The sequence below is a fragment of the Triticum dicoccoides genome, chromosome 3B, assembly GCF_002162155.2.
Source record: "Triticum dicoccoides isolate Atlit2015 ecotype Zavitan chromosome 3B, WEW_v2.0, whole genome shotgun sequence".
Taxonomy (NCBI): Eukaryota; Viridiplantae; Streptophyta; class Magnoliopsida; order Poales; family Poaceae; genus Triticum; species Triticum dicoccoides.
Window position 1 is genome coordinate 136,367,221 of NC_041385.1, and position 10,813 is coordinate 136,378,033.

Below are 10,813 nucleotides of genomic sequence, written 5' to 3' on the forward strand. Positions count from 1 at the left end.
CACTCAAATCTAGGTTTGGACAAGACAATAGATTCAACAACTGATCACGGGGATCAGTCGATGAAGATATCATCTTTCTTCAACACACACACACTCACACTCAAGGATATCCCTTAGTGATGAACTAAGTCGGACAAGCTTCCATCTTCTAACTCTCCAAGTTGTTGTTTAGCTTAACCAACTAGCTCGGGGTATCCAACACAGAATCTTGGAGAATGGGTGGTTTGGAAGAAAACCAACATGATCACGAACTCAACATAGCGGTCAGGTGAAACCTGGTCATACTTCCGAGAAGATATTCGGAAAATCACGAACCACCGATACATTACTAAGCTCGAGAACAATCTTGCTTTTCAGGGCAAGACGATATGATCACAAGAGCGAGGGACTCGCACAATCCTAACTCATTGATCGAGGAGTGCACCAGAAATAAGGACTAGGTAGCACAATCTATCTTAGAATGATGATTCAATAATCAGCACGCTAAGAATGAGGTTGTTGTCCATTTAACTACCAAGCAACGGAGTTGCTAGGCGTATAGATTTTACACATCATGATTCACTTGTCGGCATTCCGGACGGAACCGAGGAATGAGTAATGATGGCGAGAAGTATCACTACGTCAAGAATTCACAAGAGCCGGTGCAATTCTCATGAAAATCCTGACATAAAGACGGTAATACTTCAGGGTAAAACATAATCAAAAGCTGGGTTGGCATTTTGATCTGCGGAGCACAACTATTTTGACCCAATCCTGGATATGGATGAGGTACTGGAGTTTGTTTCTCCTAGTCATCCTGAATAGAATGGCTTGACGGACTACAAGAATAATAGGCATCGATGAACGATTGCACGCATACTCTTGACTATCAATTGGTAGACGAGGGTCGGAAGACAACTAAAGCGGGACAACTCAAAGGAACATACGGTTTTCTGAGTTGTGGATGCATAGATTAGTATGTCGAGCAAAGCTTAACATTTCTTCCGGATAACCCATGCAAAAAGGTTGAACTGGCAGAGTCACAATATAGAATGGAGAACTCATCGAGAGCACTCTTGTTGTGATCTTTGGTTCAAAGAACTTCTGCCATAAGTGGTTCATAGTATTTGGAAGAAGGAAATACCACGAGCCTCGAGGACTATCACAAAGGTTACTAATAACCTAAAGGAACGAGCAAACACTATCAACATGAAGTGAGTAGGGTGAGTTTCGGGTTCAGAACTCGGAAATAGAATACCTACTAACTAAATGGCATCACAGGATGCTTTCGAGAATGATGGCCAGAATCATCACACTGGAAACACGAACATGGCTAGATTACTAGATGATCCCCTAAGACACCTAGGGTCGTAATACTAGCTCCAACATATATGTCAAGGCAATAAAGTACCTCAACTCACTGATTTGTGTGATTAATCTGACCAAAGGCACATCGGGAACAGGAGGAAGGGATTTGCAAATGCATCAGACTATTTAGAAACCTGGGATGACTCAGACAACATAATGGTTGTAAATGCTCGAAAGATTGGAGACATGCTACAAAAATGGTGGCATAGCCACTCAGAAGCACAATATCAAGGTTTCGAGATCAACAGTTAACATACAGAAGATAGTAGGAACTGAACTCAAGCTTAGAACCATCAATCCTATAGGTCTACGGATTAGTAACACGTGATCCTGATAGAAAGAAGAGAAATCCTAATTCCTTAACCCCGTAGGAAGAAGAGGGTGACTCAGATGAGAAGGGCATAAGGTATAAGGAGTAAAAAGAGCCTTACGTTCCATCCCACAATCAATTCCCCTACATATAACTAAAGCATTTCTAGACTCAACTTCGACCAGTTTGGCTTGGTAATCCTACAGGCAGTCAAGCTCTGATACCAAAGCTATCAGGACCCCGACTCAATGCCACATCGATCTAGCATGTAACACCTCATATCACTTTGCGGCCTCACGCACGGTATCCCCACGGGTGTCGCCTTACCTTTGCTCGGGACCGTTTGCGCCTTTTGGCACACGTATATGATAGTGTCGCTAGCATCCATATGATAAGGAGCCCGGGCTGACATGGCTAGTCGTAAACCCAAAGTGGCACAAACTTACAGGGACAGGCATCCATGACCCAGCATCGAACGTGTCGGTCATCAGCGAGTGAATCCAGGCTATAGCACTGGGCTAGCAGGACTCCGGTGAACCGGGCTATAGCGGGCTAACATGACTCCGGTATTCATCGCGTGACATTTCCCCGAAGGGACAGACACAGGAATGAAGAAGGACACATGTCGGCCAGCCTAAGTGTTCCGGAGCAGTAGCAAGCTACCATGGCTCAGTGGAAACACTAGAAGACATTTCCCGGTAAGAGAGACTACTAAGGATAAACAACTAGATAGTCAGATCCCACACATACCAAGCATTTCAATATCATACACACAATATGCTCGATATGTGCAAATACAACATGGCATCACAACATGACTCTATAACTCAAGTATTTATTCAATAGGCTCCGAGGAGCGAGATATTACAAGCATGAGTCTCATGACCCAACATTCAGAGCAAACAAATCAAGCACAAGCGGAAGCTTAACATGTCTGAATATAGACATCTACAAAAGAAAAAGGCTGAGAAGCCTGACTATCTACCAGATCCTGCCGAGGGCAAAAGATCGTAGCTGAGGTAACAAGCTAAACGTCAAAGCCCACGCGGAACTGCTAGCGAGACTGAAGTCTCTCTGCAAAAACATAAATTAAGCAAGGTGAGTACAAATGTACCCAGCAAGACTTACATCAGATCTAACTACATATGCATCATTATCAACAAATGGGATGGTGGGGTTTAACTGCAGCAAGCCAGCTTTGACTCGGTGGCAATCCTGAACTACAACTGCAAGTAACTCTTTGAGGTGGCGCACACGAGTCCACATATTCACCATATCAATACACCACTATGGATCCGCTCCCGTCTCCCTACGAGAACGCCATCCATAGCACTCACGCTTATCTTGCGTATTTTAGAGTATCCACTTTCACTTGTCTATGAACTGTACAGGCAACCCAGAAGTCCTTTACCGCGGACACGGCTATTCGAATAGATAATGTTAACCCTGCAGGGGTGTACTTCTTCACACACGCTCTCACCACTTACCGCCGTTTACACGACATGTACTCGGCAACCTTCAAGTGGAAGCCCAGCGAGGGTGTCGGCCACGACCTGACTAACCACACAAGTCTCTCGTCCAGGTGTATCGCCTATTCGGGTTCCATCCGCAAGGAGATCCGGCCGGGGTGTCGCTCACGGACCCAAACGATGTGAGTAGGGTTCCCAAGCCCACCATCCGGGTGCCACTTGGTACACCGTGCCACTGTGCCTAGTCTGTCCCAAGCCCACCTATACCGGGTGCCACTTGGTAGACTACTAACACTACCTACAAACACCAGAAACTAGTTGCAACTCCTGGACAGAGATCGAGTTGATTAATAAGTCGAGAGAGTCAATTAAGGATCCCAATGTGTGGTAGTAACTATTGATGGATCACAAACACAGAACTCAGTTCCTGAGGACGGCTGCAATGAGACAACCCACCATGTACTCCTACATGGCCTCTCACCGCTACCTTTACCAAATCGTGTTCACACACTTAGCTCACACATAGTAGGACATGTTCACACACCTCTGATTCATCCCCGATGAATCAGACCTGACTCAACTCTAAGCAGTAGCAGGCATGACAAACAAGCATGAATGAGTAGGCACAACAGGGCTCAAACAACTCCTACTCATGCTAGTGGGTTTCATCTATTTACTGTGGCAATGACAGGTCATGCAAAGGATAAAGGGGTTCAGCTACTGCAACAAGTAACAGATGAATCGGTATTGTCCTAATGCAGTAAAAGAGAGCAGGAGCGAGAGAGTAGGATTGTATCGGAATGAACAAGGGGGTTTTGCTTGCCTGGCACTTCTGAAGATAGTATAGTTCTTCATCGGTGTCATCGATCTCATCATCGGTATCACGTCTATAGAGAGGGGACAAATACCGGCAACACAGAAGGAAACACAATCAATGCAATGCACAATATGATGCATGATCATGACATGGCAAAATGAGTGTGTTGGGCTAATGCAACTACAAGCAGGGTGGTTTGAGTTCATTTGAATCTAGGATTCAAATGCAAACCCAAAATATGAACTCATATAAGTGCATTATCTTGTTTCATCTAAACCGCAAGGTTAGGTTGCTCTAACATGCATGAAACTAGTACAAATGGATAGATTGGATTTTTTTGATAATTTTTCATATATAAATTATTTCATTTGGAGTTACGGTTGAATTTATATGATTTTTAGAAGTTTTGGATATTTTCTGAAATAAATAAATCATTTCTGATTTATTTAAAACTCCAGAAAACATTTACTGCGTCAGCATGACGTATTAGTGACATCAGCAGGTCAACGGACGGCCCAGGTCAAACCTGACCAGTGGGGCCTACTGGTCAGTGACACAAAGTCCGCTACAGAGGCTGACATGTGGGACCCGGTCAAAGCTGACGTGGCCAAGTCAACATTGACAGGCGGGGCCCACTGTGGTTAGTGTTAATCCAACAGAGAAATAATACTAATTAGTTTAGGCATTGGGACCCACATGGCAGTGGCTCTAGGGGTGTCTTAGCTGGGTCATTAGTGGCTAATGACGGCCACGTCATCAGTCGCCGGAGTGTCGCCGGCGACGACCACGGCCGACAGCGGAGGTGCACCGTGCGCTCGCTACGGAGCACCATTGGACGTGCGGTTGGCTCCTACAGGTTCCTGGGAGGAAGGCGCATCTAAAGAGATAAGCGACAGCAGCTGGGGTGGCTGGAGCTGACGGCGGCGAGCTCTTTTGCGGCCGCCGGAGTTCGGGCACGCTTGGACACGGCGTTTTGGTGCACGAGAGGATGAGCTGCGGGTTGCTACAGAGTCCTGCGGACTCGCTGAGCACGGGGGTAGGCTCGAAGGCGTCGTGGGTGCGCTCTAACTATGGCGGCACCATGGCCGGCGGCGGGGAGCGTTCGGCTCCGGTGGCTGATGCGGTTAGAGAGCAAAGTAGGCTACGGGTCATGAGGGAAACGGTACAGCGGCTCACCGCGGTTCTTATGGTGCTTCTGGCGAGGCAGGGGAGGCACGGGGTCCGGCGAAACGACGACGGGGATCTCCGGTAACCGAGGTCGGAAACGGTGGCATTCGCGAGGCTTCAGGGCGTCTGGCGTTGCGTAGCTCAGCGAGGAGGTCGAGGACGGCGCGGCGGAGCTTCTGGACTCATCGGCAGGGCGAGGGGTGGTTGGTGGCCGTGGTGGCAGCGAACGGCGGCGTCGGGTGCGCTCGGGTGTGGCGCGGGAGAGAGCAGAGGAGGTGGGAGAAGCATGGGAGAGAGTGAGAGGGGGCCACGGGGGCTGCGTGGCACGGGAGAGAGTGAGAGGGGGCCAGGATGAAGGAGAGGCCTCCAGCGCAAAGCAGGAGGTGGCCGGCGTCGACGCGTGTGCGTCCAGCACGCAGCTGCTTCGGGGCGAGGGGGAGGAAGATGACTGGCAGCTGGGCTGCACAGTAACGGGCCGCGTAGGTGGGCTGGTATCCCTGGTGGGCCTCAAGGTAAGTCCAGGTAAGGTTGCTCTGTTTTATTTCCTGTTTTCTATTTTCTGTAAAATTTAGGGCTTTTCTAAAAATACTAAAACATTTCCAAAAATCCTGCAAATAATTGTGGGCTCTGTTGGGATTATTCCTAACAGCCCACACTTAAGTTCAGAATTAATTGAGCACATTAAATAATACATAGCATTTAAATGCCCAAATGCAAATACTATATGATTTAATTCAGTGACCAAATATGTCCTGCAAAAACATAAACCATTTTTGGTAGATGCTTACACCTCAAACCAGAAATGTTGAACATTTTTAGAGGGCATTTTGAGATCAATGAAAAAGATTTTATTTTGACCTTAATTGAATTCATTTGGTGCTAGGGTTTAAGCATCCCCATTTCAAGTTCATTTGAAAAATTAAACATGATGCACAGATGAAGGGCTAGCCTACTGCAGACCAGGACCAGGGATGTGACAATGTTGGCAGCTGGAATTCTGGGCTGGAAAAGAAGCAAATATTAGAGACCTATTCTGCACAGCTCCAAAAGTCCTGAAACTCCATGAAAGTCATTTTTGGAATTAATAAAAAATACTAGCGAAAGAATCAATGTCAGGGGCCCACATCCTGTCCACGAGGGTGGGGGCGCCCCTAGGGCGTGCCCCCTGCCTCGTGGGCCCCCTAGCAGCCTTCCGGTGACCATCTTCTGCTATATGAAGTCTATTAGCCTGGAAAAAATCACAAGCAAGCTTTCGGGGCGAAACTCCGCCGCCACGAGGCGGAACCTTGGCGGAACCAATCTAGGGCTCCGATGGAGCTGTTCTATCGGGGAAACATCCCTCCGGGAGGGGGAAATCATCACCATCATCATCACCAACGATCCTCTCATTGGGAGGGGGTCAATCTCCATCAACATCTTCACCAGCACCATCTCCTCTCAAACCCTAGTTCATCTCTTGTATTCAATCTTTGTCTCAAAACCTCAGATTGGTACCTGTGGGTCACTAGTAGTGTTAATTACTCCTTGTAGTTGATGCTAGTTGGTTTATTTGGTGGAAGATCATATGTTCAGATCCTTAATGCATATTAATACTCCTCTGATTATGAACATGAATATGCTTTGTGAGTAGTTACGTTTGTTCCTGAGGACATGGGAGAAGTCTTGCTATTAGTAGTCATGTGAATTTGGTATTTGTTCGATATTTTGATGATATGTATGTTGTCTCTCCTCTAGTGGTGTTATGTGAACGTAGACTACATGACACTTCACCATTGTATGGGCCTAGAGAAAGGCACTGGGAAGTAATAAGTAGATGATGGGTTGCTAGAGTGACAGAAGCTTAAACCCTAATTTATGTGTTGCTTTGTAAGGGGCTGATTTGGATCCACATGTTTCATGCTATGGTTAGGTTTACCTTAATACTTCTTTTGTAGTTGCGGATACTTGCAATAGGTGTTAATCATAAGTGGGATGCTTGTCCAAGAAAGGGCAGTACCCAAGCACCAGTCCACCCACATATCAAATTATCAAAGTAACGAACGCGAATCATATGAGCGTGATGAAAACTAGCTTGACGATAATTCCCATGTTTCCTCGGGAGCGCTTTTATCTATATAAGAATTTGTCCAGGCTTATCCTTTGCTACAAAAAGGATTGGGCCACCTTTCTGCACCTTATTTACTTTCATTGATTGTTACCCGTTACGAATTACCTTATCACAAAACTATCTGTTACCGATAATTTCAGTGCTTGCAGAGAAAACCTTAATGAAAACCGCTTGGCATTTCCTTCTGCTCCTCGTTGGGTTCGACACTCTTACTTATCAAAAGGACTACGATAGATCCCCTACGCTTGTGGGTCATCAAGACTCTTTTCTGGCGCCGTTGCCGGGGAGTGAAGCTCCTTTGGTAAGTGGAACTTGGTAAGGAAATATTTATATAGTGTGCTGAAATTTAATGTCACTTGTTACTATGGAACATAATCCTTTGAGGGGCTTGTTCGGGGTATCTTCACCCCGACCAGTAGAGCAAACAGTTACTCCTCAACCTACTGAACCTGCTGAAAATGTTTACTTTGAAATTCCTTTGGGTATGATAAAGAAACTGCTAGCTAATCCTTTTACAGGAGATGGAGCATTGCATCCTGGTTTGCACCTAATCTATGTGGATGAAGTTTGTGGATTATTTAAGCTTGCAGGTATACCCGATGATTTTGTCAAGAAGAAGGTCTTCCCTTTATCTTTGAAGGGAGATGCATTGACATGGTTTAGGATATGTGATGATATGGGATCGTGGAACTACAAACGATTGAAATTGGAATTTCATTAGAAGTTTTATCCTATGCATCTTGTTCATCGTGATCGCAATTATATATAATTTTTGGCCTCGTGAAGGAGAAAGCATCGCTCAAGCTTGGGGGAGGCTTAAGTCAATGTTATATTCATGCCCCAATCATGAGCTCTCAAGAGAAATGATTATTCAAAAAGAATTATGCTCGGCTTTCTCTCAATAATCGCTCCATGCTCGATACTTCTTGTGTTGGGTCTTTTATGATGAAGACTATTGAATTCAAATGGGATTTATTGGAAAGAATTAAATGCAACTCAACTCTGAAGATTGGGATCTCGATGAAGGTAAGGAGTCATGTATGATACCTAAGTTTGATTATGTTAAATCTTTTATGGATACCGATGTCTTCCGTGAATTTAGCACTAAATATGGACTTGACTCTGAGATAGTAGCCTCCTTCTGTGAATCATTTGCTACTCATGTTGACCTCCCTAAGGAGAAGTGGTTTAAATATAATCCTCCCACTGAATAAAAGTAGTTGCACCTATTAAAGTTGAAGAAAAGACTATCACTTATAATGATCCAATTGTTCCTACTACTATTATTGAGAAGCCACCCTTCCCTGTTAGGATAAAAGATCATGCTAAAGCTTCAACTGTGGTTCGTAAGAGTAATACTAAAACACCTACAGCACCTGAGCAAATTAAAGTTGAACCTAGTATTTCTATGGTTAAAGATCTCTTGGCTGAGAATATTGATGGGCATGTTATTTATTTCTGTGATGAAGCTGCTAGAATTGCTAGACCTGATGCTAAAAATAAACATAGACCTGTGTCACGCCCAATATGCGATACTATCCTAAAGAGACTCGAAGGTCCCACCAAGGATAGAACCGCATATTGAAACGCTTTGGCAAGGTGGATATCATTACATCAACATTACATAATAGATGGGGATACATACAAGAGGCATACAATGCCACATGAATACAACATCATCTTACACATAAGAGCACCATCCGTCTACGGATGAAACACAAACAGAAACTCAACGACATCCACCCTGCTAGCCCAGGCTACCGACCTGGAACCTATCCCCTGATCGAAGAAGAAGCAGAAGAAGAAGAACTCCAAAACAAGTAAACATCGCTCTCGAGTCATGATCGTCGCATAACCTGTACCTGCAACTGTTGTTGTAGTAATCTGTGAGCCACGAGGACTCAGAAATCCCATTACCATGGGTATCAAGACTAGCAAAGCTTAATGGGTAAGGAAGGGGTAAAGTGGTGAGGTTGCAGCAGCGACTAAGCACATATGGTGGCTAACATACGCAAATAAGAGCAAGAAGAGGAGCAATGGAACGGTCGTCAACTAGTAATGATCAAGAAGTGATCCTGAACTCCTGCTTACGTCAAACATAACCCAAAACCCGTGCTCACTTCTCGGACTCCGCCGAGAAGAGACCATCACGGCTACACACGTGGTTGATGTGTTTTAATTCGGATCTGGTGTCAAGTTATCTACAATTGGACATTAACAAATTCCCATCTGCCACATAACCGCGGCCATGGATTTCGAAAGTTTATACCCTGCAGGGGTGTCCCAACTTAGCCCATGATAAGCTCTCGCGATCAACGAAGGATATACCTTCTCCCAAGAAGACCCGATCAGACTCGGAATCCCGGTTTACAAGACATTTCAACAATGGTAAAACAAGACCAGCAAAGTCGTTCGATGTGCCGACAATCTCGATAGGAGCTGCACATATCTCGTTCTCAGGGCAACACCGGATAGGTCAGCCTACGAGTAAAACCAGCCCTCGAGTTGCCCCGAGGTGGCCCGTAGTCTGCCCGGTTCGGACCAGCACTTAGAGAAGCACTGGCCCGGGGGGGCTAAAATAAAGATGACCCTCGAGAGAGCAACTCCAAAGGGAAAAGTAGGTGGTGGTGAGGCAAATGGTAAAACCAAGGTTGGGACTTGCTGGAGGAGTTTTATTCAAAGCAAACTGTCAAGGGGGTCCCATAAATCACCCAACTGCGTAAGGAACGCAAAATCCGGGAACATAACACCGGTATGACAGAAACTAGGGCGGCAAGAGTGGAACAAAGCACCAGGCATAAGGCCGAGTCTTCCACCCTTTACCAAGTATATAGATGCATTAATAATATAAGAGATATTGTGATATCCCAACATAATCCTGTCCACCATGGAGCAATCTTCAACTTCACCTGCAACTAACAACGCTATAAGAGGGGCTGAGCAAAATCGGTAACATAGCCAAGCAATGGTTTTCTAGGAAGGGTGAAAAAGATTAGAGGCTGACATGGCAATTGGGAGGCTTGAAGAGCAAATGATAGGTAGCGCGGCAAAGCGATAGAACGAAGCAACTAGCATTGTGTCACAGCCCCAGATCAGCCCTTGTTTGTTTTTGCTTTAGCATCCATGCAACAAGTTTAAATTTTATGAAATTTGAAATGGGGATTGCTCAAACCCTAGCATTAAAGGAATTCACTAGGTTCACCTAAAATACTTTCAAGTAAGTCCAAATGGCTTTCAAAAATGTTCATGATTTTTGACAAAGGTGAAAAACCTCTACCAAAAATGATGCCAATATTTTTGGGCCATTATGGATTTTTGAATAATCCATATTGTATTTGAATTGGGGCATTTAAATACTATTAATATTTTTTAAATGCTCCAACAATTCTGAAAATAGTTAAGGGCCTCTGTAATAATTCATTTAATGGCCACAATTATTTGCAGTATTTATTAAAATGATTTGGGCTATAAACTAAATCAGAAACAAAACTACAGAAATAGAAAAGAGAAACAAAATAGAAAAAAAAGGGGAGAGAGGCTTACCTGGGCCACTTACCTGCCTGGCCCAGCTTCTCCCGCGGCCCAGCGCGGCCCAG